Source organism: Protopterus annectens, chromosome 3.part1 (genome assembly GCF_019279795.1).
Source record: "Protopterus annectens isolate FY-2018-M chromosome 3.part1, PAN1.0, whole genome shotgun sequence".
Taxonomy (NCBI): domain Eukaryota; kingdom Metazoa; phylum Chordata; order Ceratodontiformes; family Protopteridae; genus Protopterus; species Protopterus annectens.
The window spans coordinates 1149806623-1149826204 of record NC_056732.1 but is presented as its reverse complement, the minus strand read 5'-3'; the positions used below and the strand labels follow the sequence as shown (position 1 = coordinate 1149826204).

The following is a 19582-nucleotide window of genomic DNA, read 5'->3' as shown; positions in this document are numbered from 1 at the left end:
AGAGGAGTGGTTCTTGGCCCAGAAATTGTAGCTAATGGCTGTTTGGGCAGTTTTTTCTATCTCTTTCAATGTTGTGGTTTAAAAGCTGCACTTGTGCTTGTTTCCCATCGAGTTGCTGTATCCAGGACTGTTGGTAAAATCTGAGCCCCGCAAGCCTTTCTGTGTTGGAGGAAAGCCTTCTAGCCTATCAGTGGGAGTGGTAAGCACTAGGTAGCCTGTCTACCATGAGAGGAGGGGTTCTTGGCCCAGACATTGTAGTTTATTGACCATTTGGACAGTTTGTCCATCTCAAAGACCACATCTGCACTTGTTCCCATCTTTCCTGTAACTAACCTACTGGGTGATTTTCCAGTGTTTATTGTGATTTAAAGCTGTTTTTTTGTTTAAATAATTTGTTTTACTGTTATAGGCTACACACTAATGTGCAATAGCCTTTTCTGATAGTTTGTAGTAATTTTAAGTGTATTTTTTACTGTTTTGCCTTATCTTTTCAAAAAAACAAAAAAAATTCCTTGTTTCCCACCTTTCTAAGCTAGTATAGTCCAGTTTTCAGGCTAGTGCTAAATTCAGGGCTGTAATACTAGTTTATGAGTTTCCCATACCTTACTTGGATAGAAGGAAGTTTCTCTGTTCACCTGTGAGAGAGGGATGCTTTGAGCAACTTATCTGTCCCTGGAGGAGTGGTTCCAGCCCAGAAGTTAGTAGATTATTGGCCATTTTGGGCTCATTTCTATCTCTTTCATTTCCCTACTAAAAAAAAAAACATGTTTGCATGGTTTTGTGCACTGGGCAGTGACGGTTAGCTATGGTTAAATTATTCCCAGCTCCACTAGGTCTCCTCTTCAGTTTTTCCCATGAAACTAGTCTAACTCTCAACTTAAGCACTCAAAAAGCATCTTACAGCCCATAACTTGCTCAGACCTAATAGCGAGCACTAATATACCCTGGCACTGATTTCCCAGCAGGGCAAGACTCTTTATTCACCCCTCACCAACCAAGCAACTAAGCAGCTCACCCTACTATTCAGGCATGACCAAAGGGCAACTTCAGGTGCACTCTCTAGTCTAGCTGGTGAATCTGGGTATCCTGAGGCAATGTTACAACTGCCTCATGTACACAGATAACCCTCTCCTCCTACCACAAATCACTCACATATGCGAGAGATGCAATTATACAGCCAAACTGGAAGCTAAGCTGTCTCCACCCAAGACTGGAACAGACAGTCAAGAGAAAAAGGTTAACACTTGCACCACAACTCCAGCCGCACCCAGACCTATTAAAAGAGCACTGATAAAAAAATACACATAAATACAAAAAATCATACTCGGAGGCTCTAAATAAAAACCTGAAGAAGCATCAGAGACCTCCAAAGCACACACCCAAATAAACTGCACTTCCTGTCACAAACCAGACAACACATAAAACACAAAATCAGTGTGCCGCACAATCACAGCCCTTAAGGCGAAATAACATACCTAACACACTAGTAATAGATGACTCTATAGTCAGGCACACTGACATCCCACTCACCAGGCTGGACAAGCAGAAGGTTACTGTTAGCTGCCTGTCAGGAGCCAGAATATGCCACATAACACAAGCACTCAGGTCACTCCAGAAGAAGTACAAATATGACTCTGTCATTGTTCATGTTGGTGTGAATGACCTGAGACATACCTCCCTGGACTACATGAAAAGAGGGTTCGCCAATATCCACACTTACCTGACTCGCACCCTAACGTCCGTCACTACGCACTACCACAGCCTTTTCCCCATGTCGGGCATCTCGGGTGCGGTTGTTGTCATCCGTCGTCAGGTCGTCTTCTGCATTGTCGATGTTCTGGAGCTCCAGTTCCGTCCGGTCTTCTCTGCGTCGTCGTCGACGAAGTCAGGTAGAACCGAAAAGAGACATGGAAGAGCTCTCTGTTCATGTAGCCCAGACTGTTATGACCCTGACCCTGAGTAGCATCCTGCCCTCACCAAGAATGATACCTCAGTATAAAGAAAAAATTATCAATTTCAACAATTGGCTAAGCTTCTCGGGTCATTCAAAGGGGATTCAGTGTCTGTCAGCCTGGGGCGACATGCTCAACAAGCTGCATTGCTTCGCAAGAGATGGCTTGCACCTGTCACCCCTAAGCTTTCGAATACCGGCGAAGGCTCTTGCTGCCCCCATTGTGCCTTTTTTAGGCAAGGCTCAAAAGTCAAACCCACCTCCATAAACAGCACAATTAACAAAAAACAGAGGGTTATGCTACTCAATGCCAGGAGTTTAAATCTTAAAATGCACTTTTCAAGCACTCCTCAGTATGGAGAACGTCGACATCTGTGCAGTAACTGAAACCTGGTTCTAGGCTCCAGAGAGCACCCCAGCACTTCCGGGCTACAACTCATACCACATGTTTCGGCCACAGAACACTGACCGAAACACAAGTGGGGGTGTATTCATATTCATCAAGGATACCTACACCTCCAGGTTAGTGGCGCAGCATGATACCTCTGAGATCATCCATGTGCAACTAACATCGGGCAAATCTGCAATGCAAATTGTGGCCTGCTAGAGATCACACTCCATGACCTAGGACCACAACTCCACCTTTCTGGAGACACTGAAAAACATGAAGGTCCTACCAAATGCCCTGATATTGGGTGATTTCAATTACCCTACCGTTAACTTGGAAAACTACTCGAGTACAAATTCCAGGGCCCAGTGCTTCCTGAAATTCATCAAGTCTAACACTCTGTATCAGCTGGTAAACTCCCCTACCAGAGGAGAAAACATATTGGACCTGGTCATCACCAACATGTGCGATAGGTGTTCCACACCAGAGGTCAACCCGTCACTGGTTAGATCAGACCATAAACTAATCACTCTGGATGTCCACACCCCACCACCATCTCCAACTAAGGAAACCACAGTAAAAAACTTTTCTAAAGCAAACTTCACCTTAAGACAGAGGTGGTAAGTTTCACAGCTCCCATGATAAAGGACAACGCTTCCCAAGATGCAGAAACCTTTACAAATGCACTCTAGGAGTACCTACAAGGATGCATGGATCATGCCTTCCATAGCAAAACCAAGACTCACTCCTCTAAGAGAAGGAAACCAGTGGACCCCTGCAATAAACAGATTATACAATAGAAGGAGGAAACTAGTTCAGAAAAAAGCAAATCCCAAGAAGGAAAGACATCCTTGATGAGTATCAGTAAGAAACTGAGGTCCCTCGTGAAATCATCCAAGGCTAACTTCAAATGAAAAATAGCCAAGGATTCAAAAGATAATCACAAAGCATTCTTTAGCTATGTTAAGAATCTAAGTGGCAACTCGCAGATATGCACTGAACTAGTGAAAAATAGCACAAAATATACTGAACCTACTGATATTGCCAACATCCTAGCAGATAGATTCAGTGCAAACTTCACTCCCCTCTCCCCTCCAAAAGGGCCCACAACAATACTGGAAAAGTGTAGTGTCCGAAAAATCACAGACGCACAGGTGAAAACAGCCTTTTCAAAAGCCAAAAAGTCAGCATCAATGGGACCAGATGGTGTCCCAAGCTGCGTCTTGCACGAACTACAGAACGAACTAACCCCCCCACCTAAACACGCTATTCAACCTCAGCCTCTCCACAGGCTACATGCCCACAGAATGGCACACAGCAATGGTTATTCCTCTCCACAAAGGAGGGGCTACAACTGACCCTTGTAACTATCACCCCATAAGCCTGACTAGCATGGTCTGCAAGGCTATGGAGTGCATCATCATGGAACTCATTAACAAAGACATTGGGAACCTCCAAACACTTGACCTGACACAGTTCGGCTTTGTTACGGGCAAATCATGCCTACTAAACCTGGTTGACTTCTTCAGGGCTGTCACCAAGGCCATAGATGAGGGAAAGGAGGTTCACACAGCCTACCTTGACCTCACCAAGGCTTTCAACACCATTCCCCCCACTTGGGTATTACAGAAAAACTCACCAGCCTGAACATAAACCCCTACATCATGAGATGGGTTGTCAACTGGCTTATAGACAGAACTCACACGGTAAGAATAGTGGGCTCCAGGTCTGACTCTAAACCAGTCACAAGTGGTGTCCCGCAAGTCTCGATCCTGGGACCCCTACTGTTCAGCATTTACTTCTCAGAAGTACAGACAAACACAGGAGGACTATGGTTAACCAAGTTCACCGATGACTGCAAACTGGGAGCCATAATTGATACTCAGGCTGACAGGGACATCCTCCAAAAGGGCCTTACTGAGATGGACACCTGGTGTCAAAGTCATGGCCTCAAGATAAATGCCAAAAAATGCATAGTCATCCCATTAGGGAAAAACAAAACACCCATGAATTTCCACATAGGTGGCAGCCCCCTTAATACAGAAGAGGTAATAAGAGATCTGGGGACCCAGGTAGATAATAATCTCTCCTTTGACAATCATATTGCCAAAGTAGTTAGGAAATCCTTCTATGTGGCCCATCTTATTACTAAAGGGTTCGCATCTAGAAATAAAGAGGTTATAGTGCCTCTCTACTCTTCACTCATTAGACCCATCATAGAGTACAATGCTCTATTTGAGATGTACCTCACATGACACTTCCAACAGCTGGAAAGACCACAAATGTACCTCACCAAGAGGATTACTGGTCTCAAACATATGTCCTATGCAGCCTGACTCAAAAAACTGCAGCTGTACTTAGTGGCATATTGCTTACTCAGAGGTGATCACTGCCTGACTTACAAAGCTATGTCAAACTCAGAATTGATGGACATGCTCCACCTAAAGAAATCCAAGTCACTGCGAGCCACGAGCTCTAGTGAGCTAAACCTCGCCACAACAATAACTAGAACATGCTGGAAGGATAGATTCCTGTCACAGAGACTCCCCATGCTTTGGAACAAAATTCCAAATTACATCATGCAGAGCCCCCTCACTAACACTCTTCAAGAGAAACCTTGGCGAGTGGATGGGTAACAGAAAATACACCCCTGGGATCATTTCATTGGCTCTGCTTGACAGAGGATCAGTTAACTAATCAATGGGGCTACGAAAGCCGACACACTCTGGCAAGGTTTATAAATGCCCTCAGGCAGATAGCTTAGTACCTACCTATGAACCTATAGATATATATATATATATATATATATATATACAAATATATATATATCTGCAAAGCCTGATCAGAAGCAACACTATCTATCTTTCTTTACCCGCTGAGCCAGTTCCCGCAGTAGTGCTGCTTGTGTTGCCTCCTGTATATCACTCCAGAAGCTCCCTCCCTGCCTTTAAACTGAAAGGAACACCTCCTGCAAATCCTCTATTTCCCTGGATTTTTGCCTGCCAGCCTGAGCCTTTCGGACTACTGTGAGGACTCCCCAGCACCATAATTTCTTGAATTATATCACTCCAGAAGCTCCCTCCCTGCCTCTAAACTGAAAGGAACACCTCCTGCAAATCCTCTGATATTTCCCTGAATTTTTGCCTGCCAGCCTGAGCCTTTCGGACTACTGTGAAGACTCCCCAACGCTATAATTTGTTGAATGGATGTAGACCTAAATCTAGTATTGTAACTACCTATTAATCACTTAAATGTAATTGTCTGCCTCCCTGTGTGAGTGATTCAGCAGCCTATCGCAGACCGACATCTACTCTCTCCCCTCCATGTCTTCTATGTCCACAAAGCTTTCATAGTATCCTAGAATTTTTTTATCAAAGTGCACCATTAATGAAACCTGCTCCTCTTTCCTGCCTGCTATCTTCCCAGTTAACACTAGGTGGCAGCACCTTCCATCCTAACCCAGTAAAACCCTATTCCCACCTTGGTTTCATTTATTTTGTAACTGACTGTATATCTCAATATCCTAGCTAACACTCTCCAAACACTGGAAATAACCCCCCACCCCTCAAAGCACACACTAGGTGTACTAAAGCATCTACAATTACCTTTATAAATTATTTCTCCCTTTATTTTTCTCACAATAACAACCTTTTTATCTTACCTTCAAAACGGCAGTTGCTGATACTTTTTCCTGCTGATTTTCTCCTTTTGCTCTATCCCACCCCATTCGCCCTACAGGCTCACTCCGCTTCCCTATCCCCAAATTCCACCCACTCCCAGTGCACTTACACCTTTACTTCCACAAACCACACCCCCTCATCACCTGCACCACTCACACTCACCAACTACCTAAATCCTCCCACTTCCATAACCACATTAATCTCACACACACCCCCACCCTCTCTCATACATGCACCACACCTCACACACCCATACTACAATGCTTACCATCCCACAACAAACTCTACTACTATCTACCCTTCTGGTATCCCTAACCTATATTACCCAACTTAGCCTCCACACAAACTCATACCTACCTCTAACCACTCACACCACTACCTTAGACCCCTCAAATACATCCCATTCATATTCACAGATCTCCCAGAACTCTACTCCTACAACCCATCCAATCTTTTCATACCCTCCTTACTTCGTACACCACCATCTCCTTACCCTATTCTAACAAGCCTTTCCCAAAAATACCATACTTCTATTTACCCTCTGCTTCTCCTCAGAAATCTCCTCCAACATATTTCACTCTCTCTCTCAGGTGACATCCACCCTAACCCAGGCCCAACCCCCACCTTTACCCACCCTAACCCAAGTACCAATCCACAAAAACACAAGGCTATCCACTTCATGACCCTAAATGCACAAAGCCTCTGTAATAAAATCCCCAACCTACATGCCTGGCTCTCTTACAATCAGCCAGACATAACTGCAGTATCTGAGACCTGGCTCATACCCTCCATCAGAGATAATGAAATCCTCCCCCCAGGCTACCATATCATACGCAATGATAGACCTCACATAAAAGGAGGAGGCGTAGCAATAATCTACCCCTCCACTCTCACTTTTACCCCAGCCACCAACCCCATCCGAACTTTTGCCAATGCAGAAATGACACTGGGCTTTTTAAAACTTAATAACTACAAATCCATCTGCATCTGCTCCATCTACATACCACCTAGAGACAATACCAAAACTCTACAAGACATCCTCTCTTGGTTTAGCACAAACATCATAAATGAAACCTACATTCTAGTGATGTAAATATTAACTGGACCTCTTTCTTCATAGACACCCCAAATCACTCTATCAACTTCTACAACTTCACCCAACTAATCGACCTCCCTACCAGGCCAAACAAAGATGGTTCCTCTGGTACCATCTTAGACTGGATACTAACAACACACCCCAACCATATCTCCAAATCTGGTATAATACTTAACCCCAAAGGTGACCACCTACCAGCCTTAACAGACCGCCTACCCTCCCACATTGAAAAACAACACATATTCAAGCAATCCCAAAACCTATCTTCCTTCAACCCCAAAATCTTCTCTGAATGCCTCAAGGTTACTAATTGGTCTCCACTGAAAAGTCTTCCACTAGATAATGCTGTCACATACTTTAACCAAACCTTCCTTACCTTACTTGATAAACTCGCCCCTTTATTAACCAAATGTATCAAAACTAATTCCTGTCCCTGCCTATCCCAAGAAACTAAACTTATAATGAATCAAAGAAACAAAAAGTGGAAACTGTACCAAAAACAAAAAAAACCCCAGCACCCTCCAAGAATATAAACATCTTCGTAACCTGGCCAAACAATCAATAAGAAAAGATCACAAAAACTACTACAGCAATCTGCAATACAAACACTCAAACAAGCCAAAGAAATTCTGGACATACATCTCCTCAATACTCAACCTTTGTAATAATTCCAACCCCTGCCCCAATCCTAACCTCTCAAGTCTGGAAATAGCCACTAACTTCAACACATTTTTCATAGACTGCATAGCTACAATATACTCCACTTTCCCCAATCCACCCACCAACACTAACCCTTCACCCTGCCCTTCAAACCCCCTCTCTCACCCCCCTCCTCCACCCCTGTTCTCCCTTAAACCTGTCTCCACCAATATAATAAAAAAACTGAAACCATACTGCAATGCCCCTGACAACCTTTCAGCAAATTTTCTTCAAATATCTACTGAATCTATAGTCTATCCAATTTCCATCCTCATAAATAGATCCATTCAGAATCCTATGTACAAACCATCTGGCATCATGCATTCATAATTCCTCTCCACAAAGGCAGTAAGAACACAGACACAACCAACTTCAGACCCATAGCTATACTCTCTCCCCTCTCTAAAATTATAGAAAAAACATCCACTCCCAGCTCGTACCCTACCTAATCCAGCACAAACTCCTCTCTCCCACCCAGCATGGCTTCCACCCTGGCCACAGCACCATGACAGCCCTCCTTTCCTTCCTTGAAATAGTCAACCTAGCACAGGAAAGCAGCAAATACGTATCTTCTCTATTTCTTGACCTCTCAAAGGCATTCAACACAATTTTCCATTCCCTTCTCCTGTCCCAGCTCTCACAGCTGCATCTATCTCCCTCAACCCTTGACTGGTTCACCAGCTACCTTTCCATGCACCAACAGGCTGTACAATGGAAAGAATCAACCTCCCCTTTCTTACCTACACCCACAGGAGTTCCCCAAGGATCAGTACTTGGCCCCCTCCTCTTCAGCTTATTCATTAACAACTTCCACCTCTCTTTCCCTGACGCCTAAATCATCCAATATGCAGATGACTCCACTATCATTTGCTCAGCCTCCTGCCTCTCCAAACTTCTACTCTATACCCAAACAGCTTTCTCCAAAACTGAAACATGGATGCAATCTCATCACCTGGCCCTAAATGCCAACAAAACAAAACTTATGATATTTACTCCCACCAAAACCTCCCAGTTCCACAAGGCCCAATTTTCCATCAAAAGTCACAATAACACCCCTCTAGAAATAGTTCCTAGTACCAAGCTACTTGGAATTACCATCGATGAAAACATAAAATTTGACTCCCACATCCTCTCAACAATCAAAAAAACCCACTAGAAAGTCGGTCTTCTCTACAGACATAACTACTACCTTACTATATCCTCTCGACATACCCTTGCATCTGCCTTCCTTCTCCCCTCTCTCTTGTATGGTGCTCCCCTATTCTCCAACCTACAACTTGGCCTTCTTTCTAAACTCGAATCCTGTTACAACAAAATCTGCAAATTTGCATCCAGTTCTAAGAACTCTTCCCATCACTGTCACTCCCTACACACCCTAAACTGGCTGGAACTCCACAACCACCTAAAGTACCTACAACTTACAACAGCCCACAAACTCATCTTTAAACCAACAGAATGCCCTTCTCTGGCTAAATCTCTAACACCCTATACACCTACCCGCACCCAGAGATCCAAAGGCCAAAACCTCCTACATATATACAAACCCATCCACCCTCCTGGCAAATTATTACTATCCCACACCATAGCCAAGCTATGGAACAGTCTCCCCACACCACTACGTAATCTACCTAACCAGAACAACTTCATATCCATGCTTCTCTCCCATCTCTCCTCCAAATGGGAATGTCCTTCACATGCTCCCACCTAAAAAACACCCACGCTACTAACTCCACACCTAAAGTCATCACTTCTTTACCATCTTTAACAAACCTCATAGATCTTGCTCAGAACATCTTTCCAAAAATATTTTGCATACGTGCCTCTGGTCTACCTTACTCATATTCTCAAACTTGAAAAGCTCTAATTGCAAACCAGTGTGTAAATATTACTTGTAAAACTGTTACTCCTGTACAGACTAATAGTGACTCATGCTACTCACTTTACCTATTATAACATTTGGCAAGTCTCTGTAATTCTGCCTTTGTAAACTCATAACTGTTTGAACTGTTTGAACTTACATCATATAATGATGTAAACCTATTTACTTTATATTGTATATACTTTATATATGCATTGGAGCTTTTTTCCTCAGGTCTCCACTGAAAATGGGCCACTAGCCCAGCTGGACTAACCCGGTTAACAAACAATAAATATATAAATAAATATGTGTGTGTGTGTGTGTGTGTGTGTGTGTGTGTGTGTGTGTGTGTGTGTGTGTGTGTGTATATATATATATATATATATATATATATATATATATATATATATATATATATATATATGTATACATATATGTATACACATATATATATATATATATATATATATATATATATATATATATGTATATATATATATATATATATATATATGTGTGTGTGTGTGTGTGTGTGTGTAGCTCAAAATGTCCATACAAACAGATGCTGCTGATAGACCACCCATAACTAGGGCGGCATGCACAGATGAATACAAAAGGATTCATGACACTCACATCTTTCCCCCCAGACACAGTCCAAATAACTAAGTGAACAGTACACTGCTACTAAACCATGATAGGCTTACACAATGGCCAGCCATACAACAACCTCTTAGCAAAACAACCAAATGACTGAACATAGCAAAGAGAAATACAACCAGCCAGTAATTCACACATGTTTATTATACTCTGATGTCTTGGCCAATGCCTTCAAGGAGTAAAAGATTACAGGAAACTTGCCTTAAACACAAGCAGCAATTAACACTTAATTACATAATTAAATACACAGCCTCCAATTACACTCATTTAACCCCCTAAGGGATAAAGTATCACATTTAATATGAGTACATTGATTCTGTACATAACAATTGTCTTTTTATGAATGTTCCTTCAAACTGAGGAACAGACTTATTCCAAAACAGTGCCTTGGAACCCACTACTATCCCCATGGTGAGATTTATTCAAATGTACAGCTATAGGACTGTCTTCTTTCTTATCAGTAATGTGTCTCATTACTTCTAATAGACTAGTTTTAAAACATGTGTTACTCTTCCCCAGATAACATATGTTACAATGGCATCTAAGAGCATTCTCCATACAAAAACTGATTGTTCTTTACAAACCTCTTGAATGTACAGACTCCAACATGTTTCCAGCCCTTCCCCTCAGCAGGAATGCCAGCACTAAATAATGATAGACCATTATACCTATCAACCTCCTACTTTATGACATCTGGGCAAAGCCTGACATAATTGGTGAACAGAGGCCCAAATACATGGCCATACTTGAAATATTGTTGTTATACACTGATAAAGTTGCTGGTGTTATAGGGTTTATTGTAACATATCTTTTCTGAGGGATATAATGTCATAAAAACAAATGGATATTAGCATTTACTGAATGCAGTCACCAGAGTATGCTACTGATTTGCCAAGGATAACACCTGTTTGGGGAACTGACCAAACATAACAGGCTAACCTGTGGCCATTATGTGGATAGCCCTACAGTTGAGAGCTATGCAGAGACAAAACTTTGTCAGACTGAAACCCATGCAGATGTAGCATGTTCAGACAAACACTGTTAAACTAGCAGTATTCCAAACATATAACAGCAATACTCACATTCTGCTCCTAAATCTTGAACCTAATCCACCATTTATTTGGCTTGTCTCCACCAGTCCTGTTGTAAGATGTATTTGCTCACACACCTCCAGGATGTCTTCCTCACAAATAAGGGAAAGGGCCAATGCCCACATGGAGTACTCAGTTATAGGAGTATATTGCTATGACATTGGCTACTGGAAGAACTGCACAGCTGCTCTGCATGCAATTAGCAAGTGGGGAACACCAATTGGTGCACAGGCTATTACCTGGTCATGAGCATCACCTACAAAAGCCATGCTGCCAACTATTCAAACCAGCTCTACCTATAGAGAGAGAGAGAGAGAGAGAGAGAGAGAGGTAAGTGGAACATGTAAGCATGTAATTAAATGTAGTACTTGGTCTGTAATAATGGGAAATATGATTTAGAAGAATATATGTCCCAACAAGACTTACTGTACTAATGTCCTGTTGAACAGATGCTATGGCCTGCAACAGAACCAGCCATGGCTTTCACACATCTTACAAAGCATCAAAGGGATCCCACATCTGAAATGTAGCAGTCAGGAGGAAGGATAAAACATTACCTCACCATTGCATATACCATGGAAAACAGTGCATATAGTGATCTAGAGGTATATTAAATATGGGACAACAGTGATGTTGAAAAGAACCAGATGCCCATCCAAAACAGATGACAAGATGTGCAAAAACTGGTCAGGGAGGCTGTCAGGAGATATGCAGCAACACTAAGGGAGTTGCAGGAATGTCTAGCAAGTACTGCCTGTGTAGTACTGGTGGCAACAATCGCCTGGATTCTGCATAAGTTTGGCCTATGGGGTAGAGAAAGTAGACAGAAGATTTTCCCCACAAGAAACACCATCCAGGGCTGTGTACAGGTAGCAAAAGCATAACAGCAAGTCTCCCAAAGGTATGTGTTGGAATGTGTAATGGTATCATTGACACCAAGGTTCAAACCTACAGACAGTATTCATAGAGATATGTGCATTGCACACACAACATCTCACTTCACCTCAAGGCCACCATCCCCAACTTGAAGCTTTCTGTTGCCAGGGTACTCCCTTAGGGTTACTGTTCATTAGCTGGAACTAGGCCTGTAGACATGGTGGAGGGGATTTTGAACACTGCAAAATAACAATCACTTGTGTCCCACAGTTGTCTACCATCTGCAGTAAGGCTGAGGGTGGGGAGGCGTTTCACCTTCAAGCACAACAGTGAACTGAAATATACATCGAAAGCTAGCTAAGAATGGTTGTATCTGAACACATTCAAGGTTATGAATTGGCCCAGACATACCCCAGACTCAACAGCAATAGTAAAGCCTATGAGTGACTTCCAAGGTCTGTGCACATGAGCTGGCAGAGTTGGGGGACTTTTGTAAGGAAGACAGACCAAATAATGCCAAGTCAAGATGTGCCATGCTAGTATACCCCTTACCAGGAATAATGACTGCTGTAGTTCACTTAACAGGTGCTTCAACAAACCATTGGTTTGAGGGTGTTCACACTTATGCAACCCTCATATTGTACATATCTCATTCAGTATCCTCACGACTAACACATTTGTTTTATTCTTGATTGGATTGCACAGGTCATATGTCACATATCAGGTGTGTGTAATGTTTTCAAATGCAGTACTGTGGCCCCATTTCATATCATAGAAGAGGCTGGCATGTCAACAGGTGTGTGTATTCTCTCATATCCATATTAAGCTTTGAAGGTTGTTGGTGTAACCAGATTTTATTGCACATACATGCATTACTGATGACAAGATCTGCAAATCAAATGTCAGTCATTAATTAGTGACATCATTCCTCGTATCATCCCAGTTATGTGTCAGACAAACACACAGGGGTTGAGAGGAACAGAGCAAGCATAGGTTCATAGGTTCATAGGTTTATACTAGGCTATCTGCCCCAAGGCATTTATAAGCCTAGCCCGAATTTTTGTGGCTTACGCCACCCCTTATATGAAAAAATACTGTACCCATTAGTTTGTTGTGCCTCTGTCCTGCAGTGACACAGAGATGATTCCCGGGGTAAACCTACGATCTCCCATCCACAGGTGAAGATTTCTCTTGAACAGAGCCAGCGAGGTGCTCTGCCTCACATGGACCGGGACTCTATTCCACAGCATAGGGAGTCTCTGAGTGATAAATCTATCCCTCCAGCACGTCTTATTTATATCCGTGCTAAGGTTTAAGTCGCTTGCTCTAGTGGTTTTGGTGGATTTGGATTTTTTTGAGGTGGAGCATGTCCATTAATTCCGGGTTGGACATGGCCTTGTATGTCAGGCACATGTCACCTCTGAGCAGACGGTATGCGACTGAATAGAGCTGGAGTTTCTTCAATCTGGCAGCATATGACAGATTTTGGAGTCCCTTTGCTGCAGATGTCGGGCGAGATACATCCCGAATGGGGCATTGTACTCAATCATTGGTCTGATAAGTGAAGAGTACAGGGGAACAATGACCTCACTAGATCTGGATGTGAATCCCTTCATGATCAGGTGGGCAATGTAGGTGTCAGACATCTACGCATTCAGCAATGATTTGTACAGTTGTAAGGTATGGTCTATAGTAGATGCCTGTGTGCTATACAGGTGCACAGCATTAATGTGTACATGGGTGCAGTGTGTTCCAAGGGAAGGGATATCACCTAATAACATGACTCATGCATCCCAGAGATGTATATTGTTAGTAACAGGGATTAAGACTGGCTGCAATGCATGATGTTGAGTGCTATGTGTCATGCATGTCAACTGTTGGGTAATGTGAGGTCTGTGTAATCTCTTTGTGCCACCTCACCTATAAGTATGTGTGTGTGTGTGTGTGTGTGGGTGTGTGTGTGTGTGTGTGTGTGTGTAAGTGAACCATAATGTGCGAGTATTCATTTACATATATTGAGTTCCCCCTCACAGGTGGCGATGTGGGTCGGGGTCGTCCTGCGGGGAAATTGATGTCAGTGTCTCTGCAGACTCTGACAATGATGATAGGCATAGTGAGGCACTGGCAGGGTTGTCAGGGGCTGAATCTGTGCCACTGGTTGGCATCCCACTATTTTCCACCCCTTCCCCACACACAGTCACAATGCCCACACATACCCCTTCACCAGTGGCCATAGATGAGGGACAGTTGGTGGGTGGTGGCATGGGATGGGAAAGAGTAATGACTATGGCAAGTGTGTCTGTAGACACCAGCTATAGCTGCATAAAAGGCAAGGTCTGATACAGGTGGATAGAGAGGGGTACTCATAGGAGGACTGCTGCTCATCATGCCCCTGCCACAAGTGCCACAGCAGGTTCATAGGTAGATACTACGCTATCGCCCAAGGGCCTACGTAAGCCTAGCCTACAAGGTTCCCTGGCTTACACCACCCAAGAAAGTTATTTTCCTGTGCCACTGTCGAGCAGAGACATAAAAGTGATCCCCGGGGTGTATTTCCTTTTTCCCATCCACTCATCAAGATTTTTCTTGAAGAGTGCTAATGAAGAACTTTGCTTGACATAGACGGGTAGCCTGTTCCAGAGTATGGGAAGTCTCTGGGTCAGGAATCTATTCCCCCCAGTATGTCCTGTTTATTGTAGTGACAAGGTTTAGGTCCCTAGAGCATGTAGCTTGGAGGGATTGGGATTTCTTTAGGTGTAGCATGTCCAGCAGCTCAGGGTTTGACATAGCTTTATATGTTAAGCAGAGATCTCCTCAGAGTAAAGCTGGAGTTTTTTGAGGCAGTCAGTGCAGGGCATTTGTTTGAGACCAGTAATCAGCAGATGCATGTTTTGGACAATCATGGAGGCACAGGCACATATGGAATGTTACAACAGAGATGGTCTGAGGCTCCAGAGGGCTACTCTGCCTGATGTATGTGACAACATCTGTGATCCTGTAGAGGCCCACTGTTATTATGCGGAGGTTATGGATAGACGGTTGGGTGAGATGGTGGCAATCCTCGACCGTGGGATGTCTGGGATAGAACATGTAGTGTGAGTAGGGAGTCAGCCATGTGGACATGAGACAGCACCATGAACAGCTGAGGGTCTACATGGCCGTGCAACATCTCACTCCTGCTCCTGTAGTGGCAGTACCAGCAGCTCTTCTGCAGGGGGGCTGTCCACACAACACAGCAGGCCATCAGCACATGGTCCTGGCCAGTCCCAAAAGGGATATGGATCCAGCAGACAACTGTCACCATGGAAGAGTACCATATCTGAGCTTCTGCTTGGTGGTGCCTGGGCAACACCTGGCAGGCCCAGTTCCCATGTCCGTGACCAAACACAGTGAAATGTACACCCTGCCATGTACGGTCCAACATACCCCTGTATAGGGCAGCCACATGGCAGACCTGTGTGTATCCATACACACACACACACACACACACACACACACACACACACACACACACACACACACACACACACACACACACACACACACACACACACACACCACCACCACCATCACAGCTAATGCACCTTTATACATACACACACCACCTCTGCACAGCTCATTAAATAAACAACCCCCTAACCTACACACATGATGTCAAAAAAATGGCTCAGCCTAGGCCTCTGGCAAACCCACACCACCCCATGAGCATATGATGATACCTGTGCCACATCCCTGTCATCCATACCATCGATGCATGGATATGCTAATATGGCTCTGATGTACAGGGTGAATATACTACAGTTTAGCAATGTAATTCTGTTTAAAGTGTCAGCTGGCATGTTTAATGCTAACACATCAGGGTGTGTTTCTGTCCAGCCATGATGTATTATTGCTGTTATTAACACTGACTGAATGTGGTCTCCATAAGGTATTCTGTTTTTGTTCTAGGTGTCTGTGTGTCAGGAGGATGTTGGCCTGCTGTCCTTTCCTACAAGGGGTGTGGCAGTGTGGTAACACATTGACTGTGTCATATCCAGGGTACAGCTGAACCCAAGTAACAGGTCTGTATAACAGTTATTGCATGTGCCACTTGACTGATAGGTCTGAGGGGTGTATACAGGTAAGTGCATGGTGGCTGATGTAAGTGTCTCTTGTACAATGGACAATGGTAAGTGTAATGGGTGGCACACACCAAATGTTTGTGAATAACATACACACACAGAGGCTTTTGTGTCGGTGAAACATACAAAGTACTGCTCACATGGATGTACTTTACTTTGCAGAGAACTCATTTTTGCAAATGTAATTCCACCAAGACCGAATTGCCAAAACCTCAGATCACTTAATAATCAGTACGCCAAATATAATTTCACTGAAAATAGTAGTGTCAGGGTGTATGTCATGTTCCCCACAATAGTGCAGTCCTGTAGTTGGTATAAATAGTTGTAGTGTGGGGGGCACAGCCCCCTACAGGGTGTGGGGTGGTGTAGACCCACACCTAGTTAGATTAACAACTACTTATCCTCTTAACATAGACTCGACAGTATAACAGTACACTACGCGTGGGGATATGCACAACACTACCCTCAATGTGGGAGGCTGTACTCCCAATGACCACCACCAACTATATATACTAACTCCAGTATCACTGGGAAAAAGGGCATTTAGATTGCCACTACTAGTTTTGGTAAAATGAGATTCCACAAGATGATTTATTTGCAATTTCTGCTTTTGCCAATTTGGTCTCGGTCAGATGAACACCTGGGAAATGGTTTCACTGTAAACTGAAGTAGATTCCAACCCATACACATACTCACACACTTGACAACACTGAGATTAGAGCCCCTACCTATGTAGTTACTGCTCACACCACAGAGCTTGTAGGGTGTGTTCCGTGGTTCCAATAAAGTGGACTACATCACCAGGCCATGTATACAATATGGCAATGGGGGATGTACTAGGTATGAATGGGCACAACATACTATAACATAATGACATATACACATTGAAAAACACATACAGTCATACACACATTTGACACACCTGGGTTTAGCAGACCTGACTATCCTGTCAGTCAGGGCATACTGTTACATATTTCATGCATACTGCACAGGCCTTACTGGGCTGAAGAATGTTGTCAGATAATTGTGAGGGTGATGGAGACAGCATACCACATACAGTGGACCTTGACATGTAGTGGGAGTGCCACTGTCTAAAATGTGAGGCCCACCCTCCAAGTGGACACAGTACTTACTCAAACACAGGATACTGTACTGACACACAAATGTTCACAGATTTGAGTATCCTGCGATTAGAACCCCTGGCTATGTAGTTGCTGCTACTACAGTGACACGCCTTTACTGCATGCAACACAGACTGTAAGTTACTGCATGAAACACAGACTGTAAGATGATGACTGTTCATGGCTCCTGTACTGTGGCCAACATCACCAGCCCTTGTACAATATGGCAATGTGCAGTGTATGTGGAGACTAAGCTCTCATAAAACTGCCTTAATAACTTCATATATAACAGTCCATGCTCTGCCTAGCAACACAATAAATAGCCCTTGCAGGTCATGAACCTTGGACCCTGCACACCAAAGGAAAAGCAATTTACCAGTAAGCTATCTCAGACATATGGTTTTATGATGTTTTCTCAAACATACCCTACTTTACAACCAGTTTACAATAGGGAAGAGACACTGTGTAACTAGGAAGGATTGGTATCTACATATATATATATATATATATATATATATATATATATATATATATATATATATATCTGAAAAAGAACATATACATAGAGAGAGAGATATGTATGGAGATGCATATATGTGTATAACAATATGTAGATATATTAACAATAAATGCTGAGGTGTGTGTGTGTGTGTGTGTGTGTGTGTGTGTGTGTGTGTGTGTGTGTGTATATATATATATATATATATATATATATATATATATATATATATATATATATATACATATATATATATATATATATATATATATACACAAATATATACATATATACACACACACAGATGTGTATATATATATATATATATATATATATATATATATATATATATATATATATATATATATATATATGCATACATGTCTCAGAATATATCTGCATACATGTCTCAAAATGCCCATAGATAGATCACACATAATTGGGGCAGCGTGCACAGTTGAATACAAAAGTACCCATGACACTTACATCCACCCCCTCCCTCACACAGTCCAAATAAATAAGTGAACAGTACACTGCTCCAACATCATGATAGGCCATACACAATGGCCAGACATACAACAACCTCTTAGCAAAACAACTAAAGTGACTGAACATGGCAAAAAGTAGTGTAACCATCCAGTAATTCACAGACTGACATACAACTCTTCATATGCCTCAAACGTAGTCTTTGCTATATCTCCCTTTGCCATGCACCTCATCTCCTCATACTCCTATTTGCTTTTCTCATCTCTCTGACAGTCCCACTCCTTCTTCCATATCCTCTTTCTCTGTATACTTTCTTGTACTTCCTCAGTCCAGCACCAGATATCCTTGTACTACTTCCTCCATTCACATGTCACACCAAGCACCTTTCTAGCCATCTCTCTTAGTAGCTCTGCTGTACTTCACCAGATATGTGGTAAATTGACAGTGCCACACAGCATCTATCTTAATCCTTCCTTGAACTCCACCTCACTATCACCCTATTCCAATTTACACCATGTGATCCTTGCTGCTGAACTCACCCCCACTTGATCAACAACATCATCCTGTAGCCAAACATTCTATGCTGCCTAAATACACTGTCCCTTTCAGCACTTTACAGTCTCCAGTCTCCTTCAAACTGTCCGTCCTACATTGGATATATTCCACCTGTGTGAATCTTACTACAGTTTTGTAACTCACTCTATGCTCTTCCCTCGTGTTATATTACATATTCACCATGGCCATGTCCATCTGTTTTGCAAACCCCACTACGATCTCACAGTCTGCATTCCTTTTAACACCATGCATACCCATCACTTCCACAGACCTTCTGTTCCCTTCACCAACATGCCCATCTGCTGCAATGACCACTCAGTCACCCTTGGGTACAGTCATCACCACATCATACAGGTGACATCACATTTCTCTTTGTCATCCATCAGACAACCAAGTTGTGTAGCATATGAGCCCCCACCAACCCCCAGTGTAACACCAATTTCAACATGCACAATGCACAGGCAGCATGCAGGTAAGGGCTCAGTGGGGATTAGTACACTAATA

At 43.0% G+C, this 19582-nt stretch overlaps 1 protein-coding gene across 1 annotated transcript in view; it reads right to left on the bottom strand.

The window, feature by feature from the left end:
- The window catches only part of COL22A1 (collagen type XXII alpha 1 chain), a 2341282-nt gene that overhangs the window by 1289541 nt on the left and 1032159 nt on the right, over nt 1–19582 (bottom strand). The gene's annotated exons all lie outside the window — the stretch shown is intronic.